The sequence below is a fragment of the Chiloscyllium punctatum genome, chromosome 28, assembly GCF_047496795.1.
Source record: "Chiloscyllium punctatum isolate Juve2018m chromosome 28, sChiPun1.3, whole genome shotgun sequence".
NCBI classification, from domain to species: domain Eukaryota; kingdom Metazoa; phylum Chordata; class Chondrichthyes; order Orectolobiformes; family Hemiscylliidae; genus Chiloscyllium; species Chiloscyllium punctatum.
The window spans coordinates 5,167,648-5,190,147 of NC_092766.1; the positions used below are offsets into that span (position 1 = coordinate 5,167,648).

The window sequence follows — 22,500 nt, forward strand, 5'->3', positions numbered from 1 at the left end:
ATCCTGGGGGTTACCGTCTCCAACAAGAGAGAATCTAACCATCGCCCCCTTGATGTTCAATGGTGTTACCGTCACTGAATCCCCCTTCCCCCCCCACTATCAACATCCTGGGGGTTACCGTCTCCAACAAGAGAGAATCTAACCATCGCCCCCTTGACGTTCAATGGTGTTACCGTCACTGAATCCCCCTTCCCCCCCCCGACTATCAACATCCTGGGGGTTACCGTCTCCAACAAGAGAGAATCTAACCATCGCCCCCTTGATGTTCAATGGTGTTACCGTCACTGAATCCCCCTTCCCCCCCCCCCCCCCCCACTATCAACATCCTGGGGGTTACCGTCTCCAACAAGAGAGAATCTAACCATCGCCCCCCTTGATGTTCAATGGTGTTACCGTCACTGAATCCCCCTTCCCCCCCGCCCACTATCACATCCTGGGGGTTACCGTCTCCAACAAGAGAGAATCTAACCATCGCCCCCTTGACGTTCAATGGTGTTACCGTCACTGAATCCCCCTTCCCCCCCACTATCAACATCCTGGGGGTTACTGTCTCCAACAAGAGAGAATCTAACCATCGTCCCCTTGACGTTCAATGGTGTTACCGTCACTGAATCCCCCTCCCCCCCACTATCAACATCCTGGGGGTTACCGTCTCCAACAAGAGAGAATCTAACCATCGCCCCCCCTTGACGTACAATGGTGTTACCATCACTGAATCCCCCTTCCCCCCCCCCCCCACTATCAACATCCTGGGGGTTACCGTCTCCAACAAGAGAGAATCTAACCATCGCCCCCTTGACGTTCAATGGTGTTACCGTCACTGAATCCCCCTTCCCCCCCCCCCCCCCCACTATCAACATCCTGGGGGTACCGTCTCCAACAAGAGAGAATCTAACCATCGCCCCCACAATGTGCTGAGGGAGGGTCAGTGCTGAGGGAGGTCAATGCTGAGGGAGGTCAGTGCTGAGGGAGCAAGCGCTGAGGGAGGGTCAGTGCTGAGGGAGGGTCGGGGCTGGGGGAGGGTCGGTGCTGAGGGAGGGTCAGTGCTGAGGGAGGGTCAGCGCTGAGGGAGGGTCAGGGCTGAGGGAGGGTCGGGGCTGAGGGAGGGTCGGTGCTGAGGGAGGGTCGGTGCTGAGGGAGGGTCAGCGCTGAGGGAGGGTCAGCGCTGAGGGAGGATGGGTGCTGAGGGAGGGTCAGCGCTGTGGGAGGGTCAGCGCTGTGGGAGGGTCAGCACTGAGGGAGGGTCAGCGCTGAGGGAGGGTCGGTGCTGAGGGAGGGTCAGCGCTGAGGAGGGTCGGGGCTGAGGGAGGGTCGGGGCTGAGGGAGGGTCGGTGCTGAGGGAGGGTCGGTGCTGAGGGAGGGTCGGGGCTGAGGGAGGGTCAGCGCTGAGGGAGGGTCGGTGCTGAGGGAATCAGGTTAAAATCATCCACTCTAACATGGACACAAACAGACCAAGAGAAAGAGGGGGAGAGCGGTCGATGTGAACCTGAGTCGAGTCAAATCTTTTGAGTTGAACTCCGCGGGGAGGGGGAGGGTGAGGTGGGGGGACAGACAGATCAGGAATAGCTTCCACCTCGGAGGGGATCGAGTTACTGAGAGGCTCATGTTTCAGCGCACAGTTGTTGAGCGGGAACTCATTCCAGGGTGGGGAAACTCAGCACTTTCTGCCAGTCGGCTGTGGGATTGATGCCCAGCTGCTCACGCCCTCCTGTTCACCACCAACCCCCCCCTCCCAACCCCCCCCAGCCAGTTCCGAGATGAACCCACGGGTCCCCTGGGTGACAGGTTCGAGAGACAGGGAAGGTGGGGGGGGGGGGGGGGCGGGGAGTGCACAGGGGTTCGCGTAGCTGGCTCACGGTCCAAAGAAGTCTAGGTCAGGGTGGGTTGGCCGTGGGGACAGTGTCCCATAGTGCCCCAGGGGTGTGTAGGTTAGGGTGGGTCGGCCGTGGGGACAGTGTCCCATAGTGCCCCAGGGATGTGTAGGTTAGGGTGGGTTGGCCGTGGGGACAGTGTCCCATAGTGCCCCAGGGATGTATAGGTTAGGGTGGGTTGGCCGTGGGGACAGTGTCCCATAGTGCCCAGGGGTGTGTAGGTTAGGGTGGGTTGGCCGTGGGACAGTGTCCCATAGTGCCCCAGGGATGTATAGGTTAGGGTGGGTTGGCCGTGGGGACAGTGTCCCATAGTGCCCCAGGGATGTGTAGGTTAGGGTGGGTTGGCCGTGGGGGACAGTGTCCCATAGTGCCCCAGGGGTGTGTAGGTTAGGGTGGGTTGGCCGTGGGGACAGTGTCCCATAGTGCCCCAGGGATGTGTAGGTTAGGGTGGGTCGGCCGTGGGGACAGTGTCCCATAGTGCCCCAGGGATGTGTAGGTTAGGGTGGGTTGGCCGTGGGACAGTGTCCCATAGTGCCCCAGGGATGTCTAGGTTAGGGTGGGTTGGCCGTGGGGACAGTGTCCCATCGTGCCCCAGGGTTGAGGAGGTTAGGGTGGGATGGCCGTGGGGACAGTGTCCCATAGTGCCCCAGGGATGTGTAGGTTAGGGTGGGTTGACTGTGGGGACAGTGTCCCATAGTGCCCAGGGATGTGTAGGTTAGGGTGGGTTGGCCGTGGGACAGTGTCCCATAGTGCCCCAGGGATGTCTAGGTCAGGGTGGGTTGACTGTGGGGACAGTGTCCCATAGTGCCCAGGGATGTGTAGGTTAGGGTGGGTTGGCCGTGGGGACAGTGTCCCATAGTGCCCAGGGATGTGTAGGTTAGGGTGGGTTGGCCGTGGGGACAGTGTCCCATAGTGCCCCAGGGATGTGTAGGTTAGGGTGGGTTGGCCGTGGGGACAGTGTCCCATAGTGCCCAGGGATGTGTAGGTTAGGGTGGGTTGGTTGGGGGTAAATATTGGATTATATGTGAATGGGTCAGGGTGGGATATCTTCAGAGGGTCAGTGTGGGGTGGTTGAACAGATTCCCTGAACAGCCTCCTGTTCCTGTGAGATCGTCTCTCTCCGAACAATGTCGGGCCTGTCGATGCTGGAGATCAGAGCGTCATTGCTCAGGAAGGGCTGCTGTCTGACAACTCCACTCTCCTGCTCCTCGGTGCTGCTTTTCCAGCAATACACTCTCGCATCATCTCATTCACACACACACACACACACACGGACACACTCACACACACGGACACACACACACGGACACACTCACACACGGACACACACACACAGACACACACACACACGGACACACTCACACACAGACACACTCACACACACGGACACACACACACGGACACACACACACACAGACACACTCACACACAGACACACACACACACACGGACACACTCACACACAGACACACACACACACACGGACACACTCACACACGGACACACACACACAGACACACACACACACGGACACACTCACACACAGACACACTCACACACACGGACACACACACACGGACACACACACACGGACACACACACGGACACACTCACACACACACACATGGACACTCACACACGGACACACACACACGGACAGACACACACACACACACACTCACACACACACACACGGATACACACACACACACACGGACAAACACACACACGGACACACACACACACACGGACACTCACACACACACACTCACACACTCTCTCTCATACACACACACACGGACACACTCACACACACACACGGACACACTCTCACACACAGACACACACACTCACAGACACGGACACACACAGACACACACACACACTCACACGCGGACACACTCACACACACGGACACAGACACACACGGACACTCAGACTCTCACACACACACACACTCACACACACGGACACACACTCACGGACACACACACACACACACTCACACACTCTCTCTCATACACACACACACGGACACACTCACACACACGGACACACACACACGGACACACTCTCACACACAGACACACACACTCACAGACACGGACACACACACACACAGACACACACACACTCACACGCGGACACACTCACACACACGGACACAGACACACACGGACACAAACACACACACACGGACACTCAGACTCTCACACACACACACACTCACACACACGGACACACTCACACTCACGGACACACACACACACACACCCTTCTCTCTCTCACACACACACTCCCTCACGCATATTCACTCAGACACAGCTGGGTTGGGTGACCAGATGAAATGAATGTAAAACGAACACTGTACCAAACATGAGGCAGATTCTGCTGCCGTCAATCAACGTGAACAGAGCTGACAGTGTGTTCACCACAGACCACGGCCGCCATCTACAGACAGGGAACACAGCCCATATATAACACACACCCCTCACTGTGACACACTGATATACCCCACACCCCTCACTGAAACACACTGATATACACCACACCCCTCACTGTAACACACTGATATACCCCACACCCCTCACTGTAACACACTGATATACCCCACACCCTCACTGTAACACCCTGATATATCCCCACACCCCTCACTGTAACACACTGATATACCCCACACCCCTCACTGTCACACACTGATATATCCCACACCCCTCACTGTAACACACTGATATATCCCACACCCCTCACTGTAACACACTGATATATCCCCACACCCCTCACTGTAACACACTGATATACCCCACACCCCTCACTGTAACACACTGATATATCCCACACCCCTCACTGTAACACACTGATATATCCCCACACCCCTCACTGTAACACACTGATATACCCCACACCCCTCACTGTAACACACTGATATATCCCACACCCCTCACTGTAACACACTGATATATCCCCACACCCCTCACTGTAACACACTGATATACCCCACACCCCTCACTGTAACACACTGATATATCCCACACCCCTCACTGTAACACACTGATATATCCCCACACCCCTCACTGTAACACACTGATATACCCCACACCCCTCACTGTAACACACTGATATATCCCACACCCCTCACTGTAACACACTGATATATCCCACACCCCTCACTGTAACACACTGATATATCCCACACCCCTCAAACACACTGATATATCCCACACCCCTCACTGTAACACACTGATATATCCCACACCACTCCACTGTAACACACTGATATACCCCACACCCCTCACTGTAACACACTGATATACCCCACACCCCTCACTGTAACACACTGATATATCCCACACCCCTCACTGTAACACACTGATATACCCACCCCCTCACTGTAACACACTGATATACCCCACACCCCTCACTGTAACACACTGATTACCCCACACCCCTCACTGTAACACACTGATATACCCCACACCCCTCACTGTGACACACTGATATACCCCACACCCCTCACTGTAACACACTGATATACCCCACACCCCTCACTGTAACACACTGATATACCCCCACCCCTCACTGTAACACACTGATATACCCCACACCCCTCACTGTAACCACTGATATACCCCAAACCCCTGACTGTGACACACTGATATACCCCACACCCCTGACTGTGACACACTGATATATCCCACACCCCTCACTGTAACACACTGATATATCCCACACCCCTCACTGTGACACACTGATATACCCCACACCCTCACTGTAATACACTGATATACCCCACACCCCTCACTGTGACACACTGATATACCCCAACCCCTCACTGTAACACACTGATATACCCCACACCCCTCACTGTAACACACTGATATATCCCCACACCCCTCACTGTAAGACACTGATATACCCCACCACCCCTCACTGTAAACACTGATATACCCCACACCCCTCACTGTAACACACTGATATACCCCCACACCCCTCACTGTAACACACCTGATATATCCCCACACCCCTCACTGTAACACACTGATATACCCCACACCCCTCACTGTAACACACTGATATATCCCACACCCCTCACTGTAACACACTGATATACCCCACACCCCTCACTGTAACACACTGATATACCCCACACCCCTCACTGTAACACACTGATATATCCCCACACCCCTCACTGTAACACACTGATATACCCCACACCCTCACTGTAATACACTGATATATCCCACACCCCTCACTGTAACACACCTGATATACCCCACACCCCTCACTGTAACACACTGATGTATCCCCACACCCCTCACTGTGACACACTGATATATCCCACACCCCTCAATGTAACACACTGATATACCCCACACCCCTCACTGTAACACACTGATATACCCCACACCCCTCACTGTAACACACTGATGTATCCCGACACCCCTCACTGTGACACACTGATATATCCCACACCCCTCAATGTAACACACTGATATACCCCAACCCCTCACTGTAACAACACTGATATACCCCACACCCCTCACTGTAACACACTGATATATCCCCACACCCCTCACTGTAAGACACTGATATACCCCACACCCCTCACTGTAAACACTGATATACCCCACACCCCTCACTGTAACACACTGATATACCCCACACCCCTCACTGTAACACACTGATATATCCCCACACCCCTCACTGTAACACACTGATATACCCCACACCCCTCACTGTAACACACTGATATACCCCACACCCCTCACTGTAACACACTGATATACCCCACACCCCTCACTGTAACACACTGATATACCCCACACCCCTCACTGTAACACACTGATATATCCCCACACCCCTCACTGTAACACACTGATATACCCCACACCCCTCACTGTAATACACTGATATATCCCACACCCCTCACTGTAACACACTGATATACCCCACACCCCTCACTGTAACACACTGATGTATCCCCCACACCCCTCACTGTGACACACTGATATATCCCACACCCCTCAATGTAACACACTGATATACCCCACACCCCTCACTGTAACACACTGATATATCCCACACCCCTCACTGTAACACACTGATATATCCCACACCCCTCACTGTAACACACTGATATATCCCACACCCCTCACTGTAACACACTGATATACCGCACACCCCTCACTGTAATACACTGATATATCCCACACCCCTCACTGTAACACACTGATATACCGCACACCCCTCCACTGTAATACACTGATATATCCCACACCCCTCACTGTAACACACTGATATACCCCACACCCCTCACTGTAACACACTGATATACCCATACACCCCTCACTGTAACACACTGATATACCGCACACCCCTCACTGTAATACACTGATATATCCACACACCCCTCAGTGTAACACACAGATATACCCCACACCCCTCACTGTAACACACTGATATATCCCACACCCCTCACTGTAACACACTGATATATCCCACACCCCTCACTGTAACACACTGATATATCCCACATCCCTCACTGTCACACACTGATATATCCCACACCCCTCACTGTAACACACTGATATATCCCACATCCCTCACTGTAACACACTGATATACCGCACACCCCTCACTGTAATACACTGATATATCCCACACCCCTCAGTGTAACACACAGATATACCCCACACCCCTCACTGTAACACACTGATATATCCCACACCCCTCACTGTAACACACTGATATATCCCCACACCCCTCACTGAAACACACTGATATACCCCACACCCCTCACTGTAACACACTGATATATCCCCACACCCCACACTGTAACACACTGATATACCCCACACCTCTCACTGTAACACACTGATATACCCCACACCCCTCACTGTAACACACTGATATACCCACCACACACCTCACTGTAACACACTAATATACCCCACACCCCTCACTGTAACACACTGATATACCCCACACCCCTCACTGTAACACACTGATATACCCCACACACCTCACTGTAACACACTAATATACCCCCACACCCCTCACTGTAACACACTGATATACCCCACACACCCTCACTGTAACACACTAATATACCCCACACACCTCACTGAAACACACTGATATACCCCACACCCCTCACTGTAACACACTGATATATCCCCACACCCCACACTGTAACACACTGATATACCCCACACCCCACACTGTAACACACTGATATACCCCACACCTCTCACTGTAACACACTGATATACCCCACACCCCTCACTGTAACACACTGATATACCCCACACCTCTCACTGTAACACACTGATATACCCCACACCCCTCACTGTAACACACTGATATACCCCACACCCCTCACTGTAACACACTGATATATCCCCACACCCCACACTGTAACACACTGATATACCCCACACCTCTCACTGTAACACATGATATTACCCCACACCCCTCACTGTAACACACTGATATACCCCACACCCCTCACCTGTAACACACTGATATATCCCACACCCCTCACTGTAACACACTGATATATCCCCACACCCTCACTGTAACACACTGATATACCCCACACCCCTCACTGTAACACACTGATATATCCCACATCCCTCACTGTCACACACTGCTATATCCCCACACCCCTCACTGTAACACACTGATATATCCCACACCCCTCACTGTAACACACTGATATATCCACATCCCTCACTGTCACACACTGATATATCCCACACCCCTCACTGTAACACACTGATATATCCCACATCCCTCACTGTCACACACTGATATATCCACACCCCTCACTGTAACACACTGATATACCCCACACCCCTCACTGTACACACTGATATATCCCACACCCCTCACTGTGACACACTGAAATATCCCACACCCCTCACTGTAACACACTGATATATCCCATACCCCTCACTGTAACACACTGATATACCCCACACCCCTCACTGTAACACACTGATAAACCCACACCCCTCATTGTAACACACTGATGTTTCCGACACCCCTCACTGTAACACCCTGATATACCCCACACCCCTCACTGTAACACACTGATATACCCCACACCCCTCACTGTAACACACTAATATATCCCACACCCCTCAATGTAACACACTGATATATCCCACACCCCTCACTGTAACACACTGATATACCCCACACCCCTCACTGTAACACCCTGATATATCCCACACCCCTCACTGTAACACACTGATCTACCCCACACCCCTCACTGTAACACACTGATATATCCCACACCCCTCACTGTAACACACTGATATATCCACACTCCTCACTGTAACACACTGATATACCCCATACCCCTCACTGTAACACACTGATATACCCCTCAACCCCTCACTGTCACACACTGATATATCCCACACCCCTCACTGTAACACACTGATATACCCCACACCCCTCACTGTAACACACTGATATATCCCCACACCCCTCACTGTAACACACTGATATACCCACACCCCTCACTGTAACACACTGATATATCCCACACCCCTCACTGTAACACACTGATATACCCCACACCCCTCACTGTAACACACTGATATATCCCACACCCCTCACTGTAACACACTGATATACCCCACACCCCTCACTGTAACACACTGATATACCCCACACCCCTCACTGTAACACACTGATATATCCCCACACCCCTCACTGTAACACACTGATATATCCCACACCCCTCACTGTAACACACTGATATATCCCACACCCCTCACTGTAACACACTGATATACCCCACACCCCTCACTGTAACACACTGATATAACCCACACCCCTCACTGTAACACACTGATATATCCCCACACCCCTCACTGTAACACACTGTATATCCCACACCCCTCACTGTAACACACTGATATATCCCACACCCCTCACTGTAACACACTGATATACCCACACCCCGCACTGTAACACACTGATATATCCCCACACCCCTCACTGTGACACACTGATATATCCCCACACCCCACACCTGTAACACACTGATATACCCCACACCCCTCACTGTAACACACTGATATATCCCACACCCCTCACTGTAACACACTGATATACCCCACACCCCTCACTGTAACACACTGATATACACCACACCCCTCACTGTAACACACTGATATACCCCACACCCCTCACTGTAACACACTGATATACCCCACATCCCACACTGTAACACACTGATATACCCACACCCCTCACTGTGACACACTGATACACCCCACACCCCTCACTGTAACACACTGATATACCCCACACCCCTCACTGTAACACACTGATATACCCCACACCCCTCACTGTAACACACTGATATACCCCGAACGCCTCACTGTAACACACTAATATACCCCACACCCCTCACTGTAACACACTGATATACCCCACACCCCTCACTGTAACACACTGATATATCCCACACGCCTCACTGTAACACACTGATATATCCCACACCCCTAACTGTAACACACTGATATATCCCACACCCCTCACTGTAACACACTGATATATCCCACACCCCTGACTGTAACACACTGATATATCCCCACACCCCTCACTGTAACACACTGATATACCCCACACCCCTCACTGTAACACACTGATATATCCCACACCCCTCACTGTAACACACTGATATACCCCACACCCCTCACTGTAACACACTGATATACCCCACACCCCTCACTGTAACACACTGATATACCCACACCCCTGACGTGTGACACACTGATATACCCCACACCCCTGACTGTGACACACTGATATATCCCACACCCCTCACTGTAACACACTGATATATCCCACACCCCTCACTGTGACACACTGATATACCCCACACCCTCACTGTAATACACTGATATACCCCACACCCCTCACTGTGACACACTGATATACCCAACCCCTCACTGCTACACACTGATATACCCCACACCCTCACTGTAACACACTGATATATCCCCACACCCCTCACTGTAAGACACTGATATACCCCACACCCCTCACTGTAAACACTGATATACCCCACACCCCTCACTGTAACACACTGATATACCCCACACCCCTCACTGTAAACACACTGATATATCCCACACCCCTCACTGTACACACTGATATATCCCACACACCTCACTGTAACACACTGTATATCCCACACCCCTCACCTGTAACACACTGATATATCCACACACCCCTCACTGTAACACACTGATATACCCCACACCCCTCACTGTAACACACTGATATATCCCACACCCCTCACTGTAACACACTGATATACCGCCACACCCCTCACTGTAATACCCTGATATATCCCACACCCCTCACTGTAACACACTGATATACCCCACACCCCTCACTGTAACACACTGATATATCCCACACCCCTCAATGTAACACACTGATATACCCCCAACCCCTCACTGCTACACACTGATATACCCCACACCCCTCACTGTGACACACTGATATATCCCACACCCCTCAATGTAACACACTGATATACCCCAACCCCCTCACTGCTACACACTGATATACCCCACACCCCTCACTGGAACACACTGATATATCCCCACACCCCTCACTGTAAGACACTGATATACCCCACACCCCTCACTGTAAACACTGATATACCCCACACCCCTCACTGTAACACACTGATATACCCCACACCCCCTCACTGTAACACACTGATATATCCCACACCCCTCACTGTAACACACTGATATATCCCACACACCTCACTGTAACACACTGATATATCCCACACCCCTCACTGTAACACACTGATATATCCCCACACCCCTCACTGTAACACACTGATATACCCCACACCCCTCACTGTAACACACTGATATATCCCACACCCCTCACTGTAACACACTGATATACCGCACACCCCTCACTGTAATACACTGATATATCCCACACCCCTCACTGTAAACCACTGATATACCCCACACCCCTCACTGTAACACACTGATGTATCCCCACACCCCTCACTGTGACACACTGATATATCCCACACCCCTCAATGTAACACACTGATATACCCCACACCCCTCACTGTAACACACTGATATATCCCACACCCCTCACTGTAACACACTGATATACCCCACACCCCTCACTGTAACACACTGATATATCCCACACCCCTCACTGTAACACACTGATATACCCCACACCCCTCACTGTAACACACTGACATACCCCATACCCCTCACTGTAACACACTGATATACCCCACACCCCTCACTGTAACACACTGATATACCCCACACCCCTCACTGTCACACACTGATATATCCCACACCCCTCACTGTAACACACTGATATACCCCACACCCCTCACTGTAACCCCTCACTGTGACACACTGATATATCCCACACCCCTCATTGTAACACACTGATATATCCCCACACCCCTCACTGTAACACACTGATATATCCCACACCCCTCACTGTAACACACTGATTATCCAACACCCCTCACTGTAACACACTGATATACCCCACACCCCTCACTGTAACACACTGATATACCCCAGACCCCCTCACTGTAACACACTGATATACCCCACACCCCTCACTGTAACACACTGATATACCCCACACCCCTCACTGTAACACACTGATATATCCCACACCCCTCACTGTAACACACTGATATACCCACACCCCTCACTGTAACACTCACTGATATACCCCATACCCCTCACTGTAACACACTGATATACCCCACACCCCTCACTGTAACACACTGATATACCCCACACCCCTCACTGTAACACACTGATATATCCCACACCCCTCACTGTAACACACTGATATACCCCACACCCCTCACTGTAACACACTGATATACCCCACACCCCTCACTGTAACACACTGATATATCCCACACCCCTCACTGAAACACACTGATATACCCCACACCCCTCACTGTAACACACTGATATATCCCACACCCCTCACTGTAACACACTGATATACCCCACACCCCTCACTGTAACACACTGATATACCCCACACCCCTCACTGTAACACACTGATATATCCCCACACCCCTCACTGTAACACACTGATATACCCCACACCCCTCACTGTAACACACTGATATACCCCACACCCCTCACTGTAACACACTGATGTATCCCACACCCCTCACTGTAACACACTGATATATCCCACACCCCTCACTGTAACACACTGATATACCCCACACCCCTCACTGTAACACACTGATATACCCCACACCCCTCACTGTAACACACTGATATACCCCACACCCCTCACTGTAACACACTGATATATCCCACACCCCACACTGTAACACACTGATATATCCCACACCCCTCTCTGTAACACACTGATATACCCCGCACCCCTCACTGTAACACACTGATATATCCCACACCCCTCACTGTAACACACTGTTATACCGCACACCCCTCACTGTAACACACTGATATACCCCACACCCCTCACTGTAACACACTGATATACCCCACACCCCTCACTGTAACACACTGATATACCCACACCCCTCACTGTAACACACTGATATATCCCACACCCCTCACTGTAAACACACTGATATATCCCCACACCCCTCACTGTAACACACTGATATACCCCACACCCCTCACTGTGACACACTGATATATCCCACACCCCTCACTGTAACACACTGATATATCCCACACCCCTCACTGTAACACACTGATATACCCCACACCCCTCACTGTAACACACTGATATATCCCACCCCCCTCACTGTAACACACTGATATATCCCACACCTCTCACTGTAACACACTGATATATCCCACACCCCTCACTGTAACACACTGATATACCCCACACCCCTCACTGTAACACACTGATATACCCCACACCCCTCACTGTATCACACTGATATACCCCACACCCCTCACTGTAACACACTGATATATCCCACACCCCTCACTGTAACACACTGATATACCCCCACACCCCTCACTGTAACACACTGATATACCCCACACCCCTCACTGTAACACACTGATATACACCACACCCCTCACTGTAACACACTGATATATCCCACACCCCTCACTGTATCACACTGATATACCCCCACACCCCTCACTGTAACACACTGATATACCCCACACCCCTCACTGTAACACACTGATATACACCACACCCCTCACTGTAACACACTGATATCCCCCACACCCCTCACTGTAACACACTGATATACCCCACACCCCTCACTGTGACACACTGATATATCCCACACCCCTCACTGTAACACACTGATATATCCCACACCCCTCACTGTAACACACTGATATACCCCACACCCCCTCACTGTAACACACTGATATATCCCACCCCCCTCACTGTAACACACTGATATATCCCACACCTCTCACTGTAACACACTGATATATCCCACACCCCTCACTGTAACACACTGATATACCCCACACCCCTCACTGTAACACACTGATATACCCCACACCCCCTCACTGTATCACACTGATATACCCCACACCCCCTCACTGTAACACACTGATATATCCCACACCCCTCACTGTAACACACTGATATACCCCACACCCCTCACTGTAACACACTGATATACCCCACACCCCTCACTGTAACACACTGATATACACCACACCCCTCACTGTAACACACTGATATATCCCACACCCCTCACTGTATCACACTGATATACCCACACCCCTCACTGTAACACACTGATATACCCCCACACCCCTCACTGTAACACACTGATATACACCACACCCCTCACTGTAACACACTGATATCCCCCACACCCCTCACTGTAACACACTGATATACCCCACACCCCTCACTGTAACACACTGATATATCCCACACCCCTCACTGTAACACACTGATATACCCCACACCCCTCACTGTAACACACTGATATATCCCACACCCCTCACTGTAACACACTGATATACCCCCACACCCCTCACTGTAACACACTGATATACCCCACACCCCTCACTGTAACACACTGATATATCCCACACCCCTCACTGTAACACACTGATATATCCCACACCCTCACTGTAACACACTGATATACCCCACACCCCTCACTGTAACACACTGATATATCCCCACACCCCTCACTGTAACACACTGATATACCCCACACCCCTCACTGTAACACACTGATATACCCCACACCCCTCACTGTAACACACTGATATATCCCACACCCCTCACTGTAACACACTGATATATCCCCACACCCCTCACTGTAACACACTGATATATCCCCACACCCCTCACTGTAACACACTGATATATCCCACACCCCTCACTGTAACACACTGATATACCCCACACCCCTCACTGTAACACACTGATATATCCCACACCCCTCACTGTAACACACTGATATACCCCACACCCCTCGCTGTAACACACTGATATACCCCACACCCCTCACTGTAACACACTGATATATCCCCACACCCCTCACTGTAACACACTGATATACCCCACACCCCTCACTGTAACACACTGATATAACCCACACCCCTCACTGTAACACACTGATATACCCCACACCCCTCACTGTAACACACTGATATATCCCACACCCTCACTGTAACACACTGATATACCCCACACCCCTCACTGTGACACACTGATATACCCCACACCCCTCACTGTAACACACTGATATACCCCACACCCCTCACTGTAACACACTGATATATCACACACCCCTCACTGTAACACACTGATATATCCCACACCCCTCACTGTAACACACTGATATACCCCACACCCCTCACTGTAACACACTGATATACCCCACACCCCTCACTGTAACACACTGATATACCCCACACCCCTCACTGTAACACACTGATATATCCCACACCCCTCACTGTAACACACTGATATATCCCCACACCCCTCACTGTAACACACTGATATACCCCACACCCCTCACTGTAACACACTGATATACCCCACACCCCACACTGTAACACACCTGATATACCCCACACCCCACACTGTAACACACTGATATACCCCACACCCCTCACTGTAACACACTGATATACCCCACACCCCTCACTGTAACACACTGATATATCCCACACCCCTCACTGTAACACACTGATATACCCCACACCCCTCACTGTAACACACTGATATACCCCACACCCCTCACTGTAACACACTGATATATCCCACACCCCTCACTGAAACACACTGATATACCCCCCCCCCCAACACCCCTCACTGTAACACACTGATATATCCCACACCCCTCACTGTAACACACTGATATACCCCACACCCCTCACTGTAACACACTGATATACCCCACACCCCTCACTGTAACACACTGATATATCCCCACACCCCTCACTGTAACACACTGATATACCCCACACCCCTCACTGTAACACACTGATATACCCCACACCCCTCACTGTAACACACTGATGTATCCCACACCCCTCACTGTAACACACTGATATATCCCACACCCCTCACTGTAACACACTGATATACCCCACAACCCCTCACTGTAACACACTGATATACCCCACACCCCTCACTGTAACACACTGATATACCCCACACCCCTCACTGTAACACACTGATATATCCCACACCCCACACTGTAACACACTGATATATCCCACACCCCTCTCTGTAACACACTGATATACCCCGCACCCCTCACTGTAACACACTGATATATCCCACACCCCTCACTGTAACACACTGTTATACCGCACACCCCTCACTGTAACACACTGATATACCCCACACCCCTCACTGTAACACACTGATATACCCCACACCCCTCACTGTAACACACTGATATACCCCACACCCCTCACTGTAACACACTGATATATCCCACACCCCTCACTGTAACACGCTGATATATCCCACACCCCTCACTGTAACACACTGATATACCCCACACCCCCTCACTGTGACACACTGATATATCCCACACCCCTCACTGTAACACACTGATATATCCCACACCCCTCACTGTAACACACTGATATACCCCACACCCCTCACTGTAACACACTGATATATCCCGCACCCCTCACTGTAACACACTGATATATCCCACACCCCACACTGTAACACACTGATATATCCCACAACCCTCACTGTAACACACTGATATACCCCACACCCCTCACTGTAACACACTGATATACCCCCACACCCCCTCACTGTAACACACTGATATACCCCACACCCCTCACTGTAACACACTGATATATCCCACACCCCTCACTGTAACACACTGATATACCCCACACCCCTCACTGTAACACACTGATATACCCCACACCCCTCACTGTAACACACTGATATACCCCACACCCTCACTGTAACACACTGATATACCCCACACCCCTCACTGTAACACACTGATATACCCCACACCCCCTCACTGTAACACACTGATATACCCCACACCCCTCACTGTAACACACTGATATACCCCACACCCCTCACTGTAACACACTGATATACCCCACACCCCTCACTGTAACACACTGATATACCCCACACCCCTCACTGTAACACACTGATATATCCCACACCCCTCACTGTAACACACTGATATATCCCACACCCCTCACTGTAACACACTGATATACCCCACACCCCTCACTGTAACACACTGATATATCCCACACCCCTCACTGTAACACACTGATATACCCCACACCCCTCACTGTAACACACTGATATATCCCCACACCCCTCACTGTAACACACTGATATATCCCCACACCCCTCACTGTAACACACTGATATACCCCACACCCCTCACTGTAACACACTGATATATCCCCACACCCCTCACTGTAACACACTGATATACCCCACACCCCTCACTGTAACACACTGATATATCCCACACCCCTCACTGTAACACACTGATATATCCCACACCCCTCACTGTAACACACTGATATACCCCACACCCCTCACTGTAACACCCTGATATATCCCACACCCCTCACTGTAACACACTGATATACCCCACACCCCTCACTGTAACACACTGATATATCCCACACCCCTCACTGTAACACACTGATATATCCCACACCCCTCACTGTAACACACTGATATACCCCACACCCCTCACTGTAACACCCTGATATATCCCACACCCCTCACTGTAACACACTGATATACCCCACACCCCTCACTGTAACACCACTGATATACCCCACACCCCTCACTGTAACACACTGATATATCCCACACCCCTCACTGTAACACACTGATATATCCCACACCCCTCACTGTAACACACTGATATATCCCCACACCCCTCACTGTAACACCCTGATATATCCCACACCCCTCACTGTAACACACTGATATACCCCACACCCCTCACTGTAACACACTGATATATCCCCACACCCCTCACTGTAACACACTGATATACCCCACACCCCTGCGTGTATCCCTGGGATCCCTCTCTCCCTGGGCGTTGTTGGCGTTGCCGGGCGACGGGATCCTGTTTTTCTGGTTTGACTCCAGTTGGTCTCAGGTGTCTCTGGGTTGCGTCCCTCCCTCCCTCCCTCCCTCCCTCGTCCCTGTCTCTCTCTCTCTCTCTCCGTCCATCGTGCTCTCCCTCTCCCTCTCTCTCTCTCTCTCTCTCTGAGTCGAACAATTCCCGGTTCCAGCCGTCGCTCCGTCCGGATTCCCTCGGCCTCTTCCCCACTCCCCCCCCACCCCGTTCCCCGCCACCTCCCGTCGCTCGTGCCCTCTCTGCCCGAGGCCCGTCCCCACCCTCCATCTCTGTCTCTCTCTCTCTCTCTCTCTCTCCGCCACCTCGTCCTCACTCCCTCCCTTGGTTCACCCTCAGTTACCCCCCCCCCCCACCCACCCAACCCCCCACCCCCCGGTGATGTGATCTCCCCATCCCCAACTGAGTTTGTAGAGTCCCTGATACCCCCTCCCTCTCTCTGAGGTCGGAGAGTCCCTGACACCCCCCCCCCCATCTCTGAGTGGTAGAGTCCTTAAAACCCTTCCCCCCCCCCCACCCTCTGAGGTGGCAGGTTCCCTGACCTCCCTCCCACTGAGGTGGTAGAGTCCCTGACCCCTCTATCTCTGAGGTGGTAGAGTCCCTGACCCCCCTGTCTCTGAGGTGGCAGATTCCTGACCCCCCCCCCATCTCTGAGGTGATAGCGTCCCTGACCCCCCCCCCCCCCCCCCCCCCCCCCCGTCTCTGGGGTGGTAGAATCCCTGACCCCCCCTGTCTCTGAGGTAGTAGAGTCCCTGATCCCCCCCCCCATCTCTGAGGTAGTAGAGTCCCCAATACCCCCCCCCCCCGTCTCTGAGGTAGTAGAGTCCCTGATTCCCCCCCCCCATCTCTGAGGTAGTAGAGTCCCCAATACCCCCCCCCCCCCCGTCTCTGAGGTGGTAGAATCCCTGACCCCCCCCCCCGTCTCTGAGGTGGTAGAATCCCTGACCCCCCCTGTCTCTGAGGTAGTAGAGTCCCTGATCCCCCCCCCCCATCTCTGAGGTAGTAGAGTCCCCAATACCCCCCCTCCCCCCGTCTCTGAGGTGGTAGAATCCCTGACCCCCCCCGTCTCTGAGGTAGTAGAGTCCCCAATACCCCCCCTCCCCCCGTCTCTGAGGTGGTAGAATCCCTGACCCCCCCCGTCTCTGAGGTAGTAGAGTCCCCAATACCCCCCCCCCCCCCGGTCTGTGAGGTGGTAGAGTCCCTGATACCCCCCACCCCCCCCCCCTCCCCCCAGAACCGGAGATGGAAGGTTCCGGAGCCCCCCCAACTCAGACGGAGAACCCCTTTAGTGCCACCCCCCACCGGGACGACTCTGTGTCCCACCTGTACCCCCCCCACCCCAGGGGGGAGTTCACCCCACCCACTTCACCCCCACCCCCACCCCGGGCCAACCCAGGACAGACCCGGCGGGGAATACTTCGTGCTCAGGGTAGGGCGTGGGATCTTCCTGTGCTTGGGGGAGGGGGGGGTGGGATTTGGGGGAGGGGGCTCCCCAGCCTGGGATCTTTCCTGTGCGCTGGGTCAGGGCTGGGGGGAGGGGACGGTACTCCCTAGTCTGGGATCTTGCTGTGCACTGTGTCAGGCCTGGGTTGAGGGGAGGATGCTCCCCAGTCTGGGATCTTGCTGTGCGCTGGGTCAGGGCTGGGGGGAGGGGAGGGTTCTCCCCAGTCAGGGATCTTGCTGTGCACTGTGTCATGGCCGGGGGGGGAGGGGATGGTTCTCCCCAATCTGGGATCTTGCTGTGCACTGTGTCATTGCCGGGGGGGAGGGGAGGGTTCTCCCCAGTCTGGGATCTTGCTGTGCACTGTGTCATGGCCGGGGGGGGGAGGGGAGGGTTCTCCCCAGTCTGGGATCTTGCTGTGCACTGTGTCATGGCCGGGGGTGGGGAGGGGAGGGTTCTCCCCAGTCTGGGATCTTGCTGTGCACTGTGTAATGTTGGGGGCGGGGAGGGTACTCCCCAGTCTGGGATCTTGCTGTGCACTGTGTCATGGCCGGGGGGGGGGGGGGGGAGGGGGGGAGGGGTTCTCCCCAGTCTGGGATCTTGCTGTGCACTGTGTCATGACCGGGGGGGGAGGGGAGGGTTCTCCCCAGTCTGGGATCTTGCTGTGCACTGTGTCAGGGTGGGGGGGAGGGGGAGGGGAGGGTACGCCCCAGTCTGGGATCTTGCTGTGCACTGTGTCATGGCCGGGGGGGGGGGGAGGGGAGGGTACTCCCCAGTCTGGGATCTTGCTGTGCACTGTGTCATGGCCGGGGGGGGGAGGGGAGGGTTCTCCCCAGTCTGGGATCTTGCTGTGCACTGTGTCATGGCCGGCGGGGGGAGGGGAGGGTTCTCCCCAGTCTGGGATCTTGCTGTGCACTGTGTCAGGGTGGGGGGGAGGGGGAGGGGAGGGGGAGGGGAGGGTTCTCCCCAGTCTGGGATCTTGCTGTGCACTGTGTCATGGCCGGGGGGGGGGGAGGGGAGGGTTCTCCCCAGTCTGGGATCTTGCTGTGCACTGTGTCATGGCCGGCAGGGGGAGGGGAGGGTTCTCCCCAGTCTGGGATCTTGCTGTGCACTGTGTCATGGCCGGGGGTGGGGAGGGGAGGGTTCTCCCCAGTCTGGGATCTTGCTGTGCACTGTGTCATGGCCGGGGGGGGAGGGGAGGGTTCTCCCCAGTCTGGGATCTTGCTGTGCACTGTGTCAGGGTGGGGGGAGGGGGAGGGGAGGGGGAGGGGAGGGTTCTCCCCAGTCTGGGATCTTGCTGTGCCCTGTCTAACCCCCCCCTCCCCCCTCTCCCTCCAGCCCGGGATCTTGCTGTGCCCTGTCTAACCCCCCCCCTCCCCCCTCCCCCTCCAGCCCGGGATCTTGCTGTGCCCTGTCTAACCCCCCCCTCCCCCCTCTCCCTCCAGCCTGGGATCTTGCTGTGCCCTGTCTAACCCCCCCTCCCCCCTCTCCCTCCAGCCCGGGATCTTGCTGTGCCCTGTCTAACCCCCCCCCTCCCCCCTCTCCCTCCAGCCCGGGATCTTGCTGTGCCCTGTCTAACCCCCCCCTCCCCCCTCTCCCTCCAGCCCGGGATCTTGCTGTGCCCTGTCTAACCCCCCCCTCCCCCCTCTCCCTCCAGCCCGGGATCTTGCTGTGCCCTGTCTAACCCCCCCCTCCCCCCTCTCCCTCCAGCCCGGGATCTTGCTGTGCCCTGTCTAACCCCCCCCTCCCCCCTCTCCCTCCAGCCCGGGATCTTGCTGTGCCCTGTCTAACCCCCCCCTCCCCCCTCTCCCTCCAGCCCGGGATCTTGCTGTGCCCTGTCTAACCCCCCCCTCCCCCCTCTCCCTCCAGCCCGGATCTTGCTGTGCCCTGTCTAACCCCCCCCCTCCCCCCTCTCCCTCCAGCCCGGGATCTTGCTGTGCCCTGTCTAACCCCCCCCTCCCCCCCTCTCCCTCCAGCCCGGGATCTTGCTGTGCCCTGTCTAACCCCCCCCTCCCCCCTCTCCCTCCAGCCCGGGATCTTGCTGTGCCCTGTCTAACCCCCCCCTCCCCCCTCTCCCTCCAGCCCGGGATCTTGCTGTGCCCTGTCTAACCCCCCCCTCCCCCCTCTCCCTCCAGCCCGGGATCTTGCTGTGCCCTGTCTAACCCCCCCCCTCCCCCCTCTCCCTCCAGCCCGGATCTTGCTGTGCCCTGTCTAACCCCCCCCTCCCCCCTCTCCCTCCAGCCCGGGATCTTGCTGTGCCCTGTCTAACCCCCCCCTCCCCCCTCTCCCTCCAGCCCGGGATCTTGCTGTGCCCTGTCTAACCCCCCCCTCCCCCCTCTCCCTCCAGCCCGGGATCTTGCTGTGCCCTGTCTAACCCCCCCCTCCCCCCTCTCCCTCCAGCCCGGGATCTTGCTGTGCCCTGTCTAACCCCCCCTCCCCCCTCTCCCTCCAGCCCGGGATCTTGCTGTGCCCTGTCTAACCCCCCCTCCCCCCTCTCCCTCCAGCCCCGGGATCTTGCTGTGCCCTGTCTAACCCCCCCTCCC

The 22,500-nt window shown here is 53.8% G+C and overlaps 1 long non-coding RNA gene across 2 annotated transcripts in view; it reads left to right on the forward strand.

The window, feature by feature from the left end:
• The first annotated feature begins 18,563 nt into the window (after positions 1 to 18,563).
• The window catches only part of LOC140453808 (uncharacterized), a 6,805-nt gene continuing 2,868 nt past the window's right edge, over positions 18,564 to 22,500 (forward strand). Inside the window, exons 1-2 of one of the 2 annotated variants that reach the window (XR_011952495.1) lie at positions 18,564 to 19,137; positions 19,257 to 19,945. This is a non-coding gene — a long non-coding RNA (uncharacterized lncRNA). Of the gene's footprint in view, positions 19,138 to 19,199; positions 19,946 to 22,500 lie in introns of those variants that run through there. The other variant, XR_011952496.1, reaches the window with a different exon arrangement.